At 48.2% G+C, this 21,557-nt stretch overlaps 1 pseudogene; it reads right to left on the reverse strand.

Moving 5' to 3' along the window:
- Nucleotides 1–21,557, reverse strand: part of LOC136640317 (zinc finger protein 721-like) — a 165,958-nt pseudogene that overhangs the window by 50,831 nt on the left and 93,570 nt on the right.

Below are 21,557 nucleotides of genomic sequence, written 5' to 3' on the forward strand. Positions count from 1 at the left end.
CATCAGCTGTTAAATTTTCTGACTTCATGGCTTCCCTAGCCATGGCTTCTATAAGCGAGGGTTGTCTTTTTGGGGTAATTTCTGGCTGTTCTCTTTGCTCTGGCAGGTCTGGTGCAGAGGGGGGAGGGGGAGGAAAATAAGCTAATGAAGGAGGGCTTTTAGCAGGAGCATGGTTACTCTCCTCTAAATGCCCTGGTGCCTCTGGCTGTGGGACACAGGTTCTTATAGCATCTAAACAGAGGTGCCAAGCATGGAGGACCTTTACAGGGGCCCGGGGTTCTTTATGTAAAGTTTGTCCTATTTTGTCCCAGTCATGTAACTTAAAAGTGCCTCCCTCGGGGTACCAAGGGCACTGTTCTCCTTTCATGCGGAATAGCTCTGTAACCTCTCTAGAGGAGACAGGGTGCTGTGCTTTGTGGAGGAGAAATTGCAAATCATTATGTGTCTGCTGTGTCGTTAGATTTGAACCCATACACACCGGGATCCTAAGAAGGATGTATGATGCGTCTGAAGCCCGTGCAGGGCGTGGTGAGTTGGCTGTGATCTGTCACATCTCTGTTCCAGGGTCCCTGTTCCAGGGTGAGATGAAGCAATGAATGGGAGGTAATCAGAGGACAAGCTATCTTGAGACCTTTCGGCGAGGCCTGAAGACCCTTCTGTTTAAACAAGCCTTCTGAATTCTCGGACTTTTAACATCTTTTTAACATCTTTTATTATTTTTTACAGGCCTGAATCTTTTATGACTTGCTGCTGCTCTATGCTCTTTTTACCTATTTTTTACTCTGACTGCAGTTTTTTATGATGTGTTAATATGTTTTTATTTGTTTTTAAACTGTGTTTTTAATATGTTGTAAGCTGCCTTGAGTCCCTTCGGGGAGAAAGGCGGGGTAAAAATAAAGTTGTTGTTGTTGTTGTTGTTGTTATTATTATCGATATAGAAAAGAACAAGGCAGCTTGCCTACTGTACCTGACTGTTGCAGAGGGTCCCTGTTCTGGGACTAGAGGTCCCTGTTCCGGGCGCAAGATGTAGCAGTGCAATGCTACTTGGGAAGCAGCCCGAGACCCGAGAATCAGGGCCTGCTTGGCGTGGCGCAGGAGCCAGAGTGAAGAATGAGACGACTGACTGGTGTGGAAGATAGATGCAGAAGGAAGGCTCCTGGGATCAGCCTTCTCTGTCTTTTATTCACTCTCAAGGATTACAAAATAGGCTGGGGTTACTGTCGGTGAAAGATTACGTTAGCTACAGCTTTAGTGGACAACAACATACCTTAGATAAGAAACGCGTCTCTAAAACACTATCCTCCCATCCTGTTTACAGTACCAGGCAGTGAATCAAGGCTGCAGCTTCTACTTAACAAGAACAGGGCAGGGGCTTTCGGATTTGTCCGAATGCCAATGCAGGTGTGCCTGCACTGTTGCCATGTTCACTAAAAACCTAATATTCTATGCATTTTCCTACATCACCTGCCCATCATAACACTCTTATCTTCTCTCTGGGCTTCTGAGGGCAGCCTGCAGAGGGGCGCATCCAGCCACCCAGAAAAAGGGTAGTTCCAACCTCCCCCCCAACAGGGGGCAAAGGCAGAACTGAACCCTCCCTTCCAAACAGGCAACTCACTGGTGTGCAGGAAGCAGGCTTTGTTTTCAAAGGGACAGCAGCCCTTCCACGCTTTCCGGGGAGTAAGTCCCATTGACTCTAATTCAACTCTAATGTGACTTGCTCCTGAGCAGACATGCAGAGGACTGGGCTCTAAGGCTGCAATCCTATCCATGCTCTCCTGGGAGTAAGCCCCATTGACTGTGATGGTATTTACTTCTGAGTAGACAAGCAGAGGATTGGGCTGGAAGGGCTGCTGTCTCTTTAAAAACAAAGCCTGCTTTGCTGCTCAGGTGAGGGCACAAGAGCAGATGTCCCAGCAACCTCCAGCCCTTCATTTGCAGGGGCAAGCCCCTCTGACATTGAGCTGGAGGTTGCCAAGCATTGCACTGCATGCACGTGTGAGGCTCGCACATGTGTGCAGAGCCTCAAAAGCCTCCAAACTCAGGCCGGAGGCTCCTGCAGCATCACGCAGGTGTGAGGCTTGCCTCAGAAGCCTTCTGCTGCACTTTAAGGTAGGATTTTCCTTGGAAGGGCGGGGTTGGGGGCAGGGTAATTGGCGCATCACCCCCCCAGTGCGTCACCTGGTGCGGCCCACCCCCCCACACCCCCTAGTGATGCCACTGGTAGGAGGGACTGAGTGAGAGACGGGACAGAAGCAGTGAAAAGGAGGAGGGTCACATCAGTAGCTGCAAGGCTTACCAGGTGACCCGATCCTTGGCAGCCCTACTCAGAATTAGTCCCACTGTAGCCAGTCATTCAACGAGGGTTGCCCCTCCCCTCTTGTCCTCCTATCCACCCTCAGCGAATGCCGATCCTTTGTCCAATGATAATCTGTTCCTTCCTTTCTATCAGAGAGGGGAAAAGAGAGCTCAGTCCTGTCTCCCCCTCCTGCTCACATTAACCCTTTCCTGCTGCTCACCCTGTTGGAATGCTGGCCGCAAGAGGTTCTTCACATCATGAAAACAGTAACACCCCTGGTGACAGGCAGACTCAAGTCAGCAGGCATGGGGATGAGTGCCAAGTCAACCTGTATCCCTGTTGCAGCTGCAATGGGTCCCGCCCTGTCGCTTGCAACTGCTTCCCCTCCAAATGTGACCAGAGCTATGCTCCGATCATGTACGGAGGGGGTTCTGAGGGCTAAGGAGGCTGCACGCCTCTGGAAGGCTCACATCACTTCCAGTTTTTGGTCACAAACCAGAAGGAACAATTTTCCTTCTCCTGGAGGCATCCTGTGAGCCTCCCTGCCTCTCACGCAGCCTCCCTGGCCCTTAAAACCCCTCCAGTTGTGCCTGGAGTGCAGTTCCGGTCCTGTTTGGAGGGACAGCCCTGTAAGGTGTCCCCTGGGGTGGCACATCTTCCATCCACACTGCTGGACAGTCCTGGTCTGGATGGGTCCCAGGTCTGGTTACGTGAGTGTCCATCATCATTCCTTCTGGCGGGAGGTGTGGTTGACCAGAAGGACAGAAGATCGGGCTGCCCCCCACAAGGCCAGGATTTTTCCACTCTGGGGAATTCTCCAGGCATGCAGAAGAACAGCCCCACTGGATCAGGCCATAGGCCCACCTAGTCCAGCTTGCTGTATCTCACGGCGGCCCACCAAATGCCCCAGCAATTGTGCAATTGCACAACAATACCCTGAACAGATCCAGTGCCTCTTCAGGCAGCTTTGCTAAGCTCAAGTGATCCCACTGCTGACCCCTGGCAGAGTCTGGAACTGCATTCTCGCAAACATGTTTTCTCCATCTCACACCTGCGCATGGGGGCACACAGGGAGTCCAGGTGTTGCACTGACGACTGCCCTCACTGTTATTACCCAAATCATGGTGTTCTATTCTCCAAAGGTCAAGGAACTCTTTTTTCTTAAAGATCACCTTTAACTTCGTAAACAAAGACTGTGTCTGAAGAAACAGCTGCAGAAATAGCTTCTGGTCCACGGAGAGCTCGGAATGGGAATTCAGCCAGGCAGGGCCTCTGCTGTGAAGCTTCATATCAGCCCCTTCAGATACAAGCCACTGAAAGGACTTGCAGCCTCCGCCTGGCAAGATGGTCTTGGCTTCCAATCCGCGGCTGGTGTTGGAGAGCAGATGCTGGGAGATGACTGCAGCAGGGGTGCCCAGACTACTGCTGCTGCTCCTGGTCCCTGTGGCCTGGGGAAGCCTGAAGGCAAAATGCCCCCAGTCTGTGATCAGGGAGCAGAAGGAGCTGCTCAATTATTACAGGCCAGGAGACTACCTCCTCGGTGGGGCCGTATCCGCAACCCGTGTCTTCTTTCAGCCACGGCCCTTGACTGAGCCTCCCTCAACCAGCATTTCCAGGTAACTCAAGAGGGGCTGGTGATGATGGCTTGGTGGCTGCTACAGCCCTTTCTGATGTCATGGCTTCCAGCCATCCTGAATTGGGGGGGGGGGGGCTTTTCCTATTGTGTCCTTATCTCGGCTAAATCAGCAATCCTTCTGCCTATGGGGGAAAATCTGGGAATGCATCCACACACTAAGGCATCATTTGGAGTGCCACTTCGCAGCTGTAGTCAGTTGCAGCCCCCACACTTGGGGAGAGTGCCCGCCCTGGCTAACTGGTGGTGATTTGAACCTGTGTAGATCCCAGCTTCTTGTAGCAGGTCCACATCCCCACCACCTGCAGCCTGAGCAGTGAGTCAGGCAGTTGCAGTTCTCTGCAGTCCTGAACCCTCCTCTGCCCCCCCCTAAAAGGCTGCTTAGGGAAACCACATCACCAACTGACTCCCAATTTCTCCCCCTTCTCCCAACCTCACAAGCCTTGAGCCTGGCCAGGCAGAATAATCAATGATGACTTAATAAATTCCCCCTCCCTTGCAAAAGAGGCAAGCCCCCTGCAGTCATCAAGGTGCCAATTAAGCCCCTGAGCAATCAGCCAGCCCTAAAGGGCTTCTAGGGTGGGTGCAAATCCTCTGGCCATTGCTGCTGGGAGGGAGAAGTGCTGGGCTCTGAGAAGCACCTGCATCTCCAAGCAATGTGTCCTTTGCACACAAGGCCATTGTGATTCCTGAGCTGGACTCCCCTGACCACCATCCCGACCAATGAAATCTTCCCCACAAAGGTGATGGCAAAAATCCCCCCACCCTAACAGAGAGAGCACCTGCTTTGCATGCCAGGTTCAATCCCTGGCAGTCCAGCCTTTGAAAGATCCCCACCTGACACCCTGAGGAGCTGCTGCCAGTCAGCGGGCAATGCAGATTTCAGGGGCCAAGGGACTGACTCAGTCCAGGCAGCCTTAGATGCTCACCTGTGCAGAGGATGGGGTTGGGAAGGGGCCCTGCCCTGGCTTCATTTAGAGTGAAAAGGGTTGGTCACCTCACAGCATGGATGTCCAGCCTGACACGCCCAAACCCTCATATGGGAATCCCCTCATGTTTCGGAACTAGTCCTGGGTAGCCCCAATTCTGACCCCCAGCAAAATCCAGACCTCTGCATCAACAACCCGGCACAGTCCTTTTGTTTCAGGAAAGGAACCACATGGTACTGGCTCATCCTGTCCTTCCTGTTTGCCACTCAGAAGATCAACCGGGACCCCAGGCTCTTGCCCAATGTCACTCTGGGCTACAACATCTACAACACCTATTTTGATGCCCAAATGACTTCCGATGCCCTTGTAGACCTGCTCTCCACTGGAGAGACACGTGTTCCAAACTATAGCTGTGGAAGGCAGAGACGGCTGCTGGCAGTTCTTGAAGGGGCTGAAGCTGGCCTCTCCAGCCATATTTCAGCCATGTTGACTGCCTACAAAATTCCCCAGGTGAGAGTGGGTGGAGGGAACAGGCAGCGTCTCGTCCCACCTGGCTGCCTCCCATCCAAAAATGAGGTGGGGCACGCAGTGTGTGAGTCCACCAAACAGAGAAGCACTGCCTAGTTCTGTGGACGTGTCCTTGCAGTGGGTGGGGGCTTCCTTGCATCAAAATGAAACAGGGTTTTGCTCACTGTTAACATGCTCAGGTCACCAAATAAGTGACCTGAAGATAAATCCAAACATCCATCTCTCCTTTCCCTTCCCAGGTCAGTTATGCTTTCACGGCTCGTGGTCTGAATGACAGAACTCGGGCCCCCTTTTTCTATCGGACGATCCCCAAAGAGCCCCAGTTCGTGGGGGTGGTCGGGCTGCTCCTGCACTTCCAGTGGTCCTGGGTCGCTCTGGTTGCTGCAGACACTGACAATGGAGAGCGGTTCATCAGGACCTTGACGCCCCTGTTAACTCAGAGCGGCATTTGCGTCGCTTACTCCCAGAGCATTCCACGGATGACTACAGGTAAAGTGCTGCTCCGTAAGGAATCGCTCCTCAAGGAAAGACAAGTCAATGTATTCCTTTACTATGCAGAGACCGATTCCTTCGTATATGGAATATTAATTATACAACGGCTAGTTGAAATCTTAATAAAACCCATAGTGGGGAAAATCTGGATCACAACAGCCTTTTGGGACATCAGCTTGGAGCTGAGGTTCAGTGATATACCTTTCCAGCACATTCAGGGTCTTTTTTCCTTCTCCGTCCAGTCAATGAAAAGGATAAATTACAATGATTTCGAAATGCTTTTCTCCACCTGGCAGCAATTAGTGGAGGGGGGATTTCACTGTGCGTTTCCGAAGCCTGTTCTGTCCGTGAAAGGCTGGACGAGGTGCAGAGAAAGACCGCAGCCCCTGCCTTGGGACGTGATGGAAAGAGCCCTGGCCCAGGACAGCTATGCCATCCACAGCGCTGTCCAGGCTGTGGCGCAAGCCTTACACGCCGCGTCTTCGTCTCGACTCCGGCGGAGGCTGGTGGAGGCCGGAGGCAGCCTGGAGGTTCCGAGGGTGCAGCCGTGGCAGGTACTCCTCTCCCCACCCAGACAGTCAGGGCTACTGATGGGCCTTGGAACAAGGTCAGAAGGAAGTGGAATGGCATGCATCTTTCAGGGAAATCCAGTAGTGAATCTCCCTGCAAAGGTCCTTCTCTCTGCCCCCTCCAAGTGGCTCCAGGGGACACAGACCATCCAGCAGCAGCCCCCGAGGCAGGGCCTAGGAGAGGGGGGTAAAGGGGGTAATTTGTACCCAGGTAAAAAGGGAGCCAAAGGAGGGGGCCCAGAAATTTCCTGGGATCTGACATTTTCCAGTTTTACCCAGACTCACTGCCCACATAGAATGCGGGGGGCATAACCGTGGGCACATGACAGCAACTGTTGCCATAAGCCATTCACACCAGGCCCAAGAACCTTCCTGAACAGTGTCACATCTGCAAGGAAGCTGGCCTGCTACAGTGGATCCACTTATCGTGAAGGAGTGTAGAGGAGCTCAGGGACACAGCTGTGGGGCTGCAGCTGCTGCAGACGTCTGTTCTGGTCCAAACAGGACGCTTTTCATTCTGCGGTGAGTCTGAACACTCATATCCTGCAATGGTTTTCTGTATTGGAAAGATTTGAGAAAGGAGTGGGTTTGGTTTTCCATATAATTTTCTGTATCTAGCGGCCAATGCCAGGCAGGCAGGTAGACCTGAGTTCTACCCTGCTTTTTGCTACCCTCTGTTTACTAGGGAAACTGGTGGTTGAGTCCACGCCACCATCAAAGCCAGACAGAAAGAGAACACCTTGAAAAAGCCCTCTTCATAAGAACATAAGAAGAGCCCAGCTGCATCAGGCCATAGGCCCATCTAGTCCAGCTTCCTGTATCTCACAGCGGCCCACCAAATGCCTCAGGAATCACATAAGACAACAGACATAACCTGCATCCTGGTGCCCTCACCTGCATCTTACAATCAGAGGCAGCCTTCCGCTAAAACCAAGAGCTTGCACAGACCTACTATGATGTGTAACCTGTAATGAACTTCTCCTCCAGAACTTTTCCAATCCCCTCTTAAAGGCATCCAGGCACTTTGATTCTCCTATGAGATTCACCTTCTCCATTTTCATTCAATCTCTGTGAAACACCCAACACGGTTCCCTGACCTCTGATGTTTCTCTTTTGTGCCAGCTCCATCCTTTCCTGAGGAACTTTGAGGTCTACAACACTTCCCTGGAGGGCGTGTATCTGGATGGGGACGGGGATCTGGCAGCCGACTTTGACATTGTGAACTGGGTGGTTTTTCCCAACAAGTCTGTTGTCAGAGTGACATTTGGGAGTCTGGCAAGACGACACAGCCCACCAGGCCTCCACGTCACCATAGACCAGGGCGCCATTGAGTGGCCTGAACCGTTCAACCAGGTGGGGAAATCCATGATTCCTAACATCTAATAAAATATTAGATGCATCATCTCAAGATTCAAAAGCTGAGAGTCCTTTTCCTGCCCACATATTTTGCAAGACAAAACTCCTGACAGCAGGAGTAGAGCAAAGGCAGGAGCAGTGTGTGATGGGCAGGCAACAAATGTGGGTTCTGGTGGCACCAAACAGGGCTAAACAGGGCTGGGGCAGCCACACCTAAACCCCAATGCAAAACATGGAGGGGGGTCCCTGAGGTTGCAGTCAGTGACTTAAACTGGCAGCTGGAGAAGCTGATCTGCAGCAAGTGGAAGAGCCTCCACTGTTGACAGGGCAGAAGGTCTTTAAGAAAGTCTTAGACCCATATCAGTCCTGTTGCAGTTTGGGTTGGGGAGTGAAACTGCCTGGGTGGCCTTGGAGGACAACCCACAGCAGAATCTGGGTGTGCAAGTGTGTTCTGCAGTGGAATTCGGCACCATCAGCAATGACGCTTTTCGGGACCACCTGGCCACTCTGGGGTTGGGGGGCAGTGTGTGGTGCTGGTTCCAGACTTGCTGGAGAGTGGTCTGCATGTGGCAGCACTGGGGCTCTGTCCTTTGACCTCCTGAGTCCCACAGGATCCTACCTTGTCAGGAGCCCATGCTGCTGAATGTCTGTGGAACTTCTGGGAGAGCCAGGATTTGGAGTGCAGCATCACCATGAGGATCAGGGAGAGGTCTTTTCCCAGCTCTGCCCCCAAGCTCTGCCCTCAAGAACCGCCTTGGGGTGCCTGCTAACCTAAGACTCGAGGGTCTTAGGTCCCCCCCACTGCTACAGACAAATCACCACATAGATTCTTCTTGATGCGCCTTGTCTTCCTGCCTAGACCCAGCCTCAGTCGAGGTGCACTGCCAGCTGCCTCCCAGGACACAACAAGCTGATTCATGAAGGAAGGCCGCTGTGCTGCTACGCGTGTGCTCGGTGCGCAGAAGGGACCGTCTCCTCCCAGGAAGGTGGGGGGCTCCAGAGCGATGGGCTGTTCGTGGGGAGTGGGGCAAAGGTTGACTCAGACCCATTCTGTGGAGGTGTCCAGACATTCCTTAAGTCAGAGCCCTTCTTGCTTTGTCTACATTTAACAGCCATCATTTATTTCACAAAATGGGTAGCGAGAAATTACTCCGGACAGTAAACTGTGTCCCTGTGGGAAGGCTGGAGCCTTCCTGTGTGTGTCGCTGACACCTGCTGGAGCAGGTCAGCCACTGGGAGGGGGGAGCGGGGTAAGGGCAGGGAGGAATGGGGCCGGAGGACAGAGCGAAGAGAGGGCAGAGTTATCGGATCCCGCCCCCCACTCAAGCTAGATACATTGTGGGTGTTTCTGGCATGGCTGTACCGGTGGAGGGGCAGTGAATTGGGCTGACAATTATGTGATGTAAGGCAGATTAAATGATATTGGAGACACTATTTTTTTTCTTTCATTTCAGATGCAGATCATTGTGACAAGTGTCCGGAAGACCAGCATCCAAACAAGGCCCAGACTCAGTGTGTCCCCAAACTCATAACTTTCCTGTCCTATGAAGACTGTCTGGGGGCCCTTCTGGCATCTTTCGCCCTGATCTTCTCCCTAACCACGGCTTTTGTGTTAGGAGCTTTCATCAAGCACCGTGAGACTCCAGTAGTCAAGGCCAACAACCGGGATCTCTCCTACGTCCTTCTTGCCTCCCTCCTGCTCTCCTTTTTGTCCTCCTTTCTGTTCATCGGCCGGCCAAGGAGGGTGACCTGCCTCCTCCGCCAAACGGCCTTCAGCATCATCTTCTCCCTGGCCCTCTCCTCTGTCCTGGCCAAAACCGTCACCGTGGTGGTCGCCTTCATGGCCACCAAACCAGGAAGCAGGATGCGGAGGTGGCTGGGGAAGGGCTTGGCCAACGCCATCATCCTCTCGTGCTCCGCTGTCCAGCTCGGCCTCTGCACCGCCTGGCTGGGAATCTCTCCACCCTTCCCAGACTCCGAAAGGCACTCCCAGCCCGGCCAAATCGTCCTGCAGTGCAACGCGGGGTCCGTCACCCTGTTCTACGGCGCTTTGGGCTACCTGGGTTTCCTGGCCGCCGTCTGCTTCACAGGGGCCTTCCTGGCCAGGCGGCTGCCTGGGGCCTTCAACGAGGCCAAGCTGCTCACCTTCAGCATGCTGGTCTTCTGCAGCGTGTGGGTGGCCTTTGTGCCCGCCTACCTGAGCACGAAGGGGAAGCACACGGTGGCCGTGCAGGTCTTCTCCATCCTGGCCTCCAGTGCTGGCCTGCTGGGCTGCATCTTTTTCCCCAAATGTTACATCATTGTGCTGAGGCCAGATCTGAACACCAAGGAGCAGCTAATAATGAAAGCAAAAGATAGTGCCTGAGCATTTTATTTCAGTTCTGACCATCAATGATCAGCACACTGAACACTGTCTTGGGAATTTGTCTTAGGAACGTAGCAGCTTAGATACTGTTAGAACAAACCTCTCTTTCCTGATGTCATGAAATAGATAGGATCGGCAATAGCGAATGTACAATGGCACTGGGCTTGCCATAACCATTAATTCTTTAATTTGATGTCCTGATCCTATACCTCACCACTGGTATGGATGTAGCTGCGCCCTGGACATCCTATATCCATTGGTGGTGGGCATGTTCAGGCAGGCCTTGAGGTAATATGTTTCCCTACCTCTTTGTAGGCTGCCTGAAGTCCTGTGGGTCTCCTGGGACTATAGAATAGGATCCCATGCAGGCAAATGCCCAGTCTCGAAGCTAAGATGTGGGAACTGGAGTGTCTGGTGGCTAGGGAAGACACTGATACAGTGGGCATAATGGAAACCTGGTGGGAAGTGGAGAACCAGTGCGATACCACAATCCCAGGCTGTAGGAGGCATGGGGAGGGGTGTGTTGGAGGTGAGGTGGCCGTCTATGTCCAAAGAAGGGTAGAATTCAGTAGAATAGAGATTGAACTGGGGTCCAACTCCATGCTAAAATTACTGTGGGGTAGATTACCAGGCCAGAGGAGCGATGTAAAAGTGGGGGCATGCTACTGTCCTCCAGCTCAAAAATCTGGCTGGAAACAGTGACATAAGAACATAAGAACAGCCCCACTGGATCAGGCCATAGGCCCATCTAGTCCAGCTTCCTGTATCTCACAGCGGCCCACCAAATGCCCCAGGGAGCACACCAGATAACAAGAGACCTCATTCTGGTGCCCTCCCTTGCATCTGGCATTCTGACAGAACCCATTTCTAAAATCAGGAGGTTGCACATACACATCATGGCTTGTACCCCATAATGGATTTTTCCTCCAGAAACTTGTCCAATCCCCTTTTAAAGGCGTCCAGGCCAGTCACCATCACCACATCCTGTGGCAAGGAGTTCCACAGAACAACCACACACTGAGTAAAGAAATATTTTCTTTTGTCTGTTCTAACTCTCCCAACACTCAATTTTAGTGGATGTCCCCTGGTTCTGGTGTTATGTGAGAGTGTAAATAGCATCTCCCTATGCACTCTGTCCATCCCCTGCATAATTTTGTATGTCTCAATCATGTCCCCCCCTCAGGCATCTCTTTTCTAGGCTGAAGAGGCCCAAACGCCGTAACCTTTCCTCATAAAGAAGGTGCCCCAGCCGCGTAATCATCTTAGTCGCTCTATTTTGCACCCTTTTGCTGCAGTCTGTTTCAATGTTCATGTCGAGGAAATGTGCCAAGCAACTCTGGCATGAAGAGCTTTTATTTCCAAAGGGTGGCCTTCCTCAAGTGAGGAGACTGGTTAGAAGGAAGCTGGAAGGGAAGGTAAAGAGTTCAATCTCTCCAGAGTGCATGGAGGCTGCTTAAAACAATGGGAATGAGAGGCCCAGCTGAAGTGCATATTGTAAAGAAAGAAGGGCTCAGCGAACGTGAGGAGGGCACCAGCATGACTTGCAAGCAGGGCCAGAGAGGCTATAAAGGGGAAGGAAGCTTCCTTCTGTAAATGGAAGTCGTGCCCCGATGAGGAATATGAAAGGAACACAAACTCTGGCAAAAGTAATGTAGAAAGACGATGTGGGGGGCTGAGGCAAAGTGACCTCTGACCCTAGGCCGTAAGTTACTGGATAGCCCAGTAAAGTATAAGCAGAGTACTAAGAATTAGTTTAATACTATAACATATATAGAGACATAGTAGCTATTATAAGTAAGTTTTAACTGCCTGATTTTATTAAAGGTCTGACTAAAACACAGAAACACATAGAATAGTGAAAGCCATTTTCAGAACAGGACAAGTGGCTTGAAGAAAAATTATTTTTAGATGCTGCTTGCTGATAGAAGTTACACACGTTGGAGTTAGAATAAGGGAGTAGCAACCAAGGCAACAAGAAATGATAACAGGCTGCTTCTGGGCAGGCGCACAGGTCTGGCCAAGGCTATCACTTATACCAAAACTCACTTATTATTCTAAGTTTTCAAAAGAGGGAAAATCACATATAGGGACATATGGACATATAGTCTTTGCTTTAAAAGTGTAACTAACATATATGGAACATGTAGTAGTGGCAGAAGCAAGTCTTAAACAAACAAAATGCTTGATTTTAGAAAAGAATAAAACTAGACAAAGGGTTTAACATTGTAGAAATCCTTATCTTAAGTTGACAAGGATGTTCTTGGCAGACACCTGCAGAGAACATTAGTTAGATAACCAGGACCATCCTTAAGAAAAAGTCCTTTGTATGAATGCCAAATTCATAATATAGGAATAATTAGGAATTATTATTATTGTTATTATTGTTATTATTGTTATTATTAATTATTATTATTATTATTATTGTTATTATTAAGGTGCAAAGAGAAAGAGGGTTGCCACAAACAGTTTACTTGACATGTAATGTCTGAGAATTTGTTAAACAGAAATCACATATGCAGAGTACTATTTGACTTGTTTTATGTTAAAATATATGAAAAGTCACTTATATACACCACTATAGAGCCCTCAATACATGTACTCAAAGTAACTAATCACAATAGTTATATAGAATTAGGAAGAGTTTGAATAATAAATGGGTTAGAAGTTCTGTCAAATTAAGGTCTTCACACCCGTGTTTAAGTGTTTGTGTGTTCCCTTTAATGAGGATAGTATGAAAACCTATTTTCTCAAAGAGGTCCCTAGTTAGATTGATAAATGTGAGTGAGGGTCAGTGCTGGATGGAATAATGTTACAGCGAACCCTACTGGTTTTGGAAACTTTTGGAAATTGTGTAATTTTGGCAAAGTGTTAAGATGAAACCACACCTGTATGTAAATAAGAGCCAATCAATGGTTTTGCTCACTTGTTGCCCACCTATTTTCCATCTTGTATGTAAATTGTATCTTATCTGCATCCTATGAAGAATTAGCCCCAATTATGATGTCAAACCTTCAGCGAATGAGAAGGCTAGATTTTCAGACAAAGGATTGTGTGGTATAAAAGTTAAGGACCAGCGTTCAGATGGGGTCCATGCTTTGGACATGAGTCCTGTGGATCAATTGTATACAATTCAAATAAAAGCCTGTGAACCTTCATCCCTGTGTACCGAGTCATTCTGAGTTGCTTATTTGAGTGGCTGATTGGCCTTTTAACAGGGCCAAGGATGATCTTGAGGAGTGTATGGCCAGAAACATTAAGAGAAAAAAATATCTTAAAAACGCATAGATGAACAAGCCTTGCTGAGGGAGAACCAGCCTGGCTTCTGTAAGGGTAAGTCTTGCCTCACGAACCTTATAGAATTCTTTGAAAAGGTCAACAGGCATGTGGATGCGGGAGAACCCGTGGACATTATATATCTGGACTTTCAGAATGCGTTTGACATGGTCGAACAAAAGGCTATTGAAAAAACTCCACAGTCAGGGAATTAGAGGACAAGTTCTCTCATGGATTGAGAACTGGTTGAAGACCAGGAAACAGAGAGTGGGTGTCAAGGGGCAGTTTTCACAATGGAGAGAGGTGGAAAGTGGAGTGCCCCAAGGATCTGTCCTGGGACCGGTACTTTTCAACCTCTTCATAAATACTGTAGATATTCACCTACAAGTCGAGAAATTTTTCCCAAAATAATAAGCATAGATCATTCCCTCGCCCTATCTCTGGGTCACATGGGTCAGGGAGGATAGGGAGAGAGATTTCCCCCAAGTCCTAGCGCTTGACTCTTCTTCTAACGTTTCGGCATGGACTGAAGACCTTTTTATTTCAAAAAGCTTTTAATTGGCACTTTTTCAAGTGGGTGCTCCTTTTTTTAGCAGGGGGAGAGTAACTGGCCCACCTCACCCCAACACTGTCTGTTCTAGAGGCTGTCTGCTGGTATTCATTTGCATCTTTTTAGATTGTGAGCCCTTTTGGGACAGGGAGCCATTTAGTTATTTGATTTTTCTCTGTAAACCGCTTTGTGAACTTTTAGTTGAAAAGCGGTATATAAATACTGTTAATAATAATAATAATAATAATAATAATTGTTGACAGGCTGGCTGGCATTCTTGCTTTTTATATGAAAATCCACGGGGTTTGTTTGTTTGTTTTTAGATTTTTTAATTATTGTAAATTGTTTTTAATGATTGTTTTTAATGTTGTATTTTTAAAGTGTTGTGAGCCGCCTTGTGTGCCCATTGGGCAAAAAGGCGGGGTATAAATAATAATAATAATAACAACAACAACAACAACAACAACAACAACAACAACAACAACAATAATAATAATAATTCTTTCATTTATACAGGGGGAATGAACAAATGCACACACCCTGCCATTACTTAGCACGGCTTCAGCCTCTGGAAAGTCTCCTTTTACACACCTCTTGTCTTGCAGTAGGCAATGGGGTGTGGGAACGGAATCGATGCAATCAGCAAGATGCCTTTTAAACAGGACAGGAAGCTTGCAAACACTCTTGCAAGAAAGTGAGGCACAGACCATTTGCAAAACCAGGCGTGAATGCCTGGAGCCCAAAGAGCAACATGCACTGCTGCATTCAGGCTGTTTCCCTGTTGGCAAAGAACCCAACTGTTGCAAGACAAGATTGAGGAAGCAGGGAGAGGGAGAGAAATTTCCCCAGGTCCTAGTGCTTGCCTGGACTCCTCCTCTCTTGCTTAAATGGGGGTGGGGGATGAGAACACATGCACATGCATCTATTGAGGCTGCCCCACTTTGAGGGATCTCCAGACTCACTAATGTCAGGACAACTGTAAGCAATAAAGCTGTCTGAAAATGTCTTGTGTGTGCGCTTCCTTGGGGCTCTGAGAACCTGTGCTCATCCAAGTCCATCTTTGCCCTCTTGCGTATGTTGTGCTGAAACAACAATAAGGGGCCTTTCTGTTCTGCTTCTCAGGGAGAATAGCCTGGTGGTCTTGAGGGAATGGTAGTGATGGAAGGTGACAGGATAACCAGGGTAATATGCCATTGGGGCAAAAGTTTAAAAGTCACACTGCTAAAGAATGAAAGGCACCCAGAATAGTAAAAGCTGTTTTCATCTAAAAGAATCATACGTATGTTATGTTCTTAAGAGGAGCCCCACTAGAAAAGTGCCTCTTGCCCAAGCAGCAGGGGCCTCCTCTTCTCTTCCACCAGACTCCCCTCTGCTACCTTTAGGGGCTCCAGTTCTAGGCAGCCAAGAGAGTTCAGGTTTGGTCCAAGCTGCTGGTGTCCAAAGGCTCTGTCCTTCTGGCCGCCGCAACATACATTATTGCACGTTTGTGACAGCCTTTTCCCAGGCAGCACGCAGAAGACCAGTGCCTCCCTCCACACCTGGGGGCTTCTTTCCCACTCCTCTCAACTCAAAGCTTCAAGCCTCCATGGACTCAGGAGGTGAAGGACACCTTCTCATGGCTGCTCAATCACCTGGTGAAGCAAACCTCTGGCCAAACAGCACCTCTTTATCTGTCCATCTCCACTTTTGGTGAGCCTCAAGTCACTGACAAAGCAGGAAATGTGAATAAGAATGAACGATCCAGTGCCCTCCGATAACATTTCTTTTTTATTTAAGAAATTTATACCCTGCCTTTCCCATGCCAAAGCAAATGCCCAAAGCGGCTTACAGAGCTTTATAGTCAAGTACAGAGTATCACAAGGAAAAACATCAAGCAAGGCAAAAACATTAATATTACATGGGGAAAAAAACAAATATCAAAACAGAGCAGCTTAAGGGAGAAAGAAAAAGGAACTCATTGAGCCAGTGGGGAACAGATAAGTCTAGGGAGGTCATCAAAGTATGGCAGAGGCATGGAGGGCAATATCCGCTCAGCAGCCAAATGCCAGACGAAACAGGTATTTTTGGAGCACTCGACGAAAACCCCTGAGCAAGGGAGCAGTTCTCAGTCCTCCCAGGAGGGCATTCCACAGCTGTGGTGCCACCACCACTCACACTTGAGGCAAAGGGGGCACTTGTAGAAGACCCCTTCAGCTGACCTTCAGCTGAGAGTGGGCTGGAATGGGAGGCAGTCTCTCAGGTGGCTTGGACCCAGGTCATGGAGGGCCTTAAAGGTTAGAACGAGCAGCTTGAATGGGGACCAGAATCATCTGGGCAGCCAGTGTAGCTGCTGGAGCAGTGGTCCAGCTGAGTCGTAACATCTGGCCCTCGTAACCACTCAGGCCGCTGCATTCTGCACTCATTGCAGTGTCCGAACTGCTTTAGCAGGTAGCCACACATACAGCGCATTGCAGTACCCAGTCTTGAAGTTACTAAAGCATGGGTCACCAGAGCTAGGTCCAAACGGCTCAAGTGTGGTTTCAGGTGGCTTACCAGCTTAAGTTGGGTGAACACATGCCACAGGTGGTGACTGCTGCCACCTGAATTTCCAGGGAGAGCTGAGAGTCCAGGAAGATTCCCAAGCTGTGCACTGTCACAGGAAAGGCAAAAACAAGGTAACAACAAAATTAGATGAGTTTAGATGAGATTAAATTAGATTGCTTTATTGTCATAGTACTTAATGTACAACAAAATTTGATGCACCACCGAGATATGAACATAAAGAAATGATATACAGCAATCACTCCACACACTCACTTACCCAAAAATATAGGCCTCTGCTTGAAACCATGTTAAATGCTAGCCAGACACTAATGTGAGAAAGTTCTTAATTAGGAGCCAGCTTCTCGGAGGGATGCGGGAGCAGCTGGCCCTCCTCTCTAAGAGAGCTGTTCCCAGAGTAACTTGATTGGCCAAGGACACCTTGATTGGGAATGTCTTCCAGCTGTAGGTTTTCAGGTTGGGAGGGATGACCCTCCATGCCTGAGTTGCCTGACCGCACATACACTTCTAGAACCTTCCAGTGCTTCTGATCTCTAATTGGCTGTTGAGCCCAAGTCACTTAGAAGAGTCACATGTTAGGAAATTCCTTGTCTTAGTTTTTCTCTGGCCTGTGGGGACTGAGCTTTGACCACTCTGTTCCAAGCTGGACGGACCCTCACCGCGGCAGGACCAGTTGATGGACTGGGATTGATTGATGTGAGACTTTGGTGAGTGATACTATTAGTGTCAGGGGTTTTTATTCTTTTAATTTGGGCATGTATTGCATGTTCTCTTTAAATCCTATATCTATGCCTAAGTGAAGTGCCTGTCTGATGTTATTTCTCTCCTTTAAGAAATCCTGCCTATTACAGCTTCAGCTGGGTGGATTATGGGAACCACAGAAGGGGGAACCTGGTGGTAAATGGGACTGGCTTCCAGTGACTTGGCCTTACGCTTCCCTGATGCTCAGTAATTGGGGGGCCTGGCACCCTGTTGCAGCCCAAGTGGAGACTCTGGCTGGGAAGCCAAGGCTCTGAAGGGCAAAGTGACCTGTTGTATGGTCTGTGGGCTTCTCCGGCTGAGAGAGCAATTAACAGGGAGCAGAAGCTGGTTAGCTAACTAGAGGGGGATTGGGCTTTTGCCCTGTGGACCAGGAGAGGGAAGATGGGCCTGGGAAGTAATAAAAAGGGGAAAACAGGACCTGGGAGCTGCTTGGCTATTTGGGGGGGGGCTATTTGGGGGGAGCTAATCAAGAATGGATCCCTCTGCAAACTGATGAGGAAGTGAAAGGCCAGAATCTCTACTCTGCCAGAGAGGAAATTGTCACGGGCTGAACCCCAGCCTGACAGGTAATTTACTGGCTGCCCAGTATCAGGCCTGAAGCCTTGGCCAAACCAGGAGTGCACAGCATCCTGGGAGTCTCAAGCTGATGCAACATCGGGTGATGTGCATCAGGAGATCTCAAGTGAGTGCATGTGTGTGTGGCAGCAGTAGCATAGTCAGCATGACTGTGCAGTAATGTCCAATGCTGATTGGCTGTAAGATATATAAATATCCAGCAGAGGCAAGCAAGTGTGTGGGAGAAGCAGAGCATTGTGAGCCGAAGGCTACGTTAGTTGAAAGTGTGGATCGTGTACCGTTTGTACTACTTTGGACTTGTAAATATCTGTACATAAGTAAAGGAGGAATGTGGTGGAGAACTTCTGCCTCTGAGTCTTCCTTGTCGTCGGGGGTGCAAGAGGTTGGGCTGTAAGGAACAGAAACGACAAACAACAGCTGCACAGCGTTCCCGTGCCAAGCCGTTGGCGAAGCTCCAGCAGGAGACCGGTCTCGGAGCAGCTTGGACGGGGAGAGGCAGCTCGCAACAGAAATGCTTGGGGAGAGTATAACTATGAGGAGCCCTGCTCTTGCCTCGCTCTGCTGCAGATGTTGCCTACAGCAGCCCCAGCCCTTTGCCCCACTCCTTCTGCCCCACTGTTCAAGAACCATCACAGAACCATGATGTTCCATCACAGGAGCTCCTCTTCACAGCCCTTCAATTCCAGGATTGCTGGACAACCAGAAGCCAAGCCCCAGGTTTCCTCGCATTTCCAGACACAGGAAAAGTTTCTTCTTCCAGCTCAAAGCCTAATCCTTGTGCCCTGCAGTGTCCTGTCCCGTCCCCCCACTGCCTCTGGGAAGCTCAGAACCAACAGGGAAGGCCTGGTTGTGACGCTGCATCTTCCCCAGGCCCCATCAACCACCAGCCTCTGGAGGAAGCCCTGACAGTATACAGGCAATGGGCCACACCACTTTCTCTGTGCTCTGTGGGGCGGGTTCTTCTTCCCCAAAAGGGGCCTCGGAGCTCAAGTCGGGAAGGGGGTCACACATTCCTCTCAACCTCAGGGCAGAACTTTCTTTTTTAATTTTTTTTTAATTTTTCCAAAAACAAAATAACAAACACACATCTTGTTGGCATCCTTCAGTCTCAGAAGACCATGGCGTCACACTCTGAATTGTGGTTCTGGAACAGAGTGTCCTCTCCAGTGCACAAAGCCTGGGTAAAGTAGGTATGGAGGATAGGCTGTTACCCATGCAGCAAATCCCCCCTCTCCACGTCGCTGAAATGGTCCAATGGAAAGGCAGAGGCCAATACGGTTGGTTCCAGCGGCGTCGCAGGAGTTGCCAGAACGTGACTGTGTTCAGCCATGAACTGCCTTAGGGACTCCGGCTCCGGATTTTGCCTCGAGGTTGGCTCCTGAAGCCTTTTCCATAACTGGATGTAGCCACAAGGCAGTGGAGGTTTGGGATCAGAGTTTTCCTTCTCTCAGATGAGCTGCCTTCCCAGGCTGACGAGTCCCATCTACCCGGTGGCTGTTTAGTCGCCTCTTACGACAAGTACAGCCAAACTGAGGGCCTATTCTTATCCCCAGCCCCCAGGGGAAAAACACACATATTATAACACATAATACAATACATACAGAATATAAAAACAATATTAGAGGGTGCAAGATATTATACATCACTATAAATTAATAAATCATTACATATTTCCTAATCCAGTTACTCTTCTACGTTAGCCTCTTAATATCATTTATCATTTATCTATCACATCATATATAATATAATATATATAATACATTCATCTAAATACCCTATCTTACACTTCTACAACTTTATTTTCAACCAAGCATAAAATAATTTTCATTACTCAGTCTACATCGGTTTCACTGTTAGTCCAAGCTCTCTAAAAATCTGTCCATTTCCGCCACATTCATTATTTTCTCTATTAATTCTTCTTTCATTGGGATCTTCATGTACTTCCAGTATCTAGCATATAAAATCCTCACAGAAATTAATATCATAATCCAATATCTAACATACTAAATTCTAACCACTTTTAATATCTTAATAATTACATATATCATTTCTCTATCTATAACATCCTAAATTAACATAACCTCATGACTAAATACATAAAAAACATAAACATCCAAAACAATATCACCTAAAATTAATTCTAATTCATTAAAATTATCCTCTGAAATTCTAACATCTATAAATATAAAGCTAACTTCAATTTATATAACATATAACCTATAAAGCTTATGTAGCTTCTCATTGACATCTAATAAGTTTTAATTTCTAACATACAAAACTAACACATTACTGTTTTTCTTTTTATCTATTCCCTTGTCTCCAACCTAAATACCCACAGGTCTGCCAAATCTCTTCTCTTCTCTAGACTCTAACTTACCATCTTTTTTTCTAATTAATTTCACATGAATTCCTCTTATCATGGTTTAATGTACTCGCTCTTCTTGCTAAATCAACATCTTGATGAGTCATCTCCTTCACTTGATCATTCCAATCTATGTCAGTTGGTTGAAGTATTTCTTCTCTTCTTCCATCACTTGATCAATCCAATATGCATCAATTAGTTGAAGTATTTCTTCTCCTTTCTGGTCTGGTGACTTTTGAGTCTTTATCTTCCAAGCTATCTCCAATAACATTGTCTCTTCCAATTGTTTGTTTTGTCCTGTCTCCAGTGTTTTGGATTTATCTTCCACTTCTTTACTCTTTTTTTGTTCCTCTCCTGTTTGGCGTATTAGACTCATTTGTCTGATGAATTAAGATTTCCAAGCTAATTTGGATTTGTAAATATCGATTTGCTTGTTGCTTTCCCGTTTCCAGTACTTTTTCCATAATCGTTTGTTTTTTCTCATGTGATTCGGATATAACGTCTTTAAGTTGCACACTAACATCATTTGGTTGTGTAGTTAACGCATCCAAACTAACTTGAACCCGCAGATATTGATTTGTGTGTTGCTGTCCCATCGCCACTAATTTCTCTATATTGTCTTGTATTATCTGCTTCCATTCTTTCCCTTTCGGTTCCACTTGTGTTGGTTTTCCCAAGCTGGAAAGCTCCTGGCAAGCTCTCCAGGGCAGGAGAGCTCCTAACATTCGCTCCTTTTCCTGTCATCCTTTTTATATCTTCTTTCTTCTTACTTCACTTGTCAAGTCCTGTTCTTGTCCTTGTAGTGTCCTTAGAGGGGGTGGAGCATGAGGTAGCTGAGTAGCCCTGTTTTTCTGAGCTCCTGGAAAGCTCTTGGAAAGCACGCTATTTGTTCCCAGAATCGCGGGTCTGATGAGATCCGAGGATCAGTTGTCAGGAGAGGCCTTGATCCTACAGAAGGTGTACGGTTTCGGAAAAGAAGGGTCCAGCCAAGAACTGTTTTTTCTCCAGGGGAACCCAGCCATCGATGTTGGTGATGGTGAGGATTCAATGCTGAATTTAAGGCGAAGGCTCCAAGCAGGGAAGAAAGTTGAAAGAAGCAAGTGAGTGCTGTTCCGTTGTGTGTGTCTGGGATTAATTGATTACTTGACTGCCTGACTAAGCTTTTGCCTGAGAGAAGAAGGAGGTGCAAGCTTTCCCCCTCCTGGGTGAAGAGGAAGGACTGGAAGGCGCTTTCTCTGCTTATTTGTTTGTTGATGTGAGAAGAAGCTTTGGAGGAGAACTGCCGAGCTTGTTATGGAAATATGAGTGCATAACTCTAACTT

Source organism: Tiliqua scincoides, chromosome 2, assembly GCF_035046505.1.
Source record: "Tiliqua scincoides isolate rTilSci1 chromosome 2, rTilSci1.hap2, whole genome shotgun sequence".
Lineage (NCBI taxonomy): Eukaryota > Metazoa > Chordata > Lepidosauria > Squamata > Scincidae > Tiliqua > Tiliqua scincoides.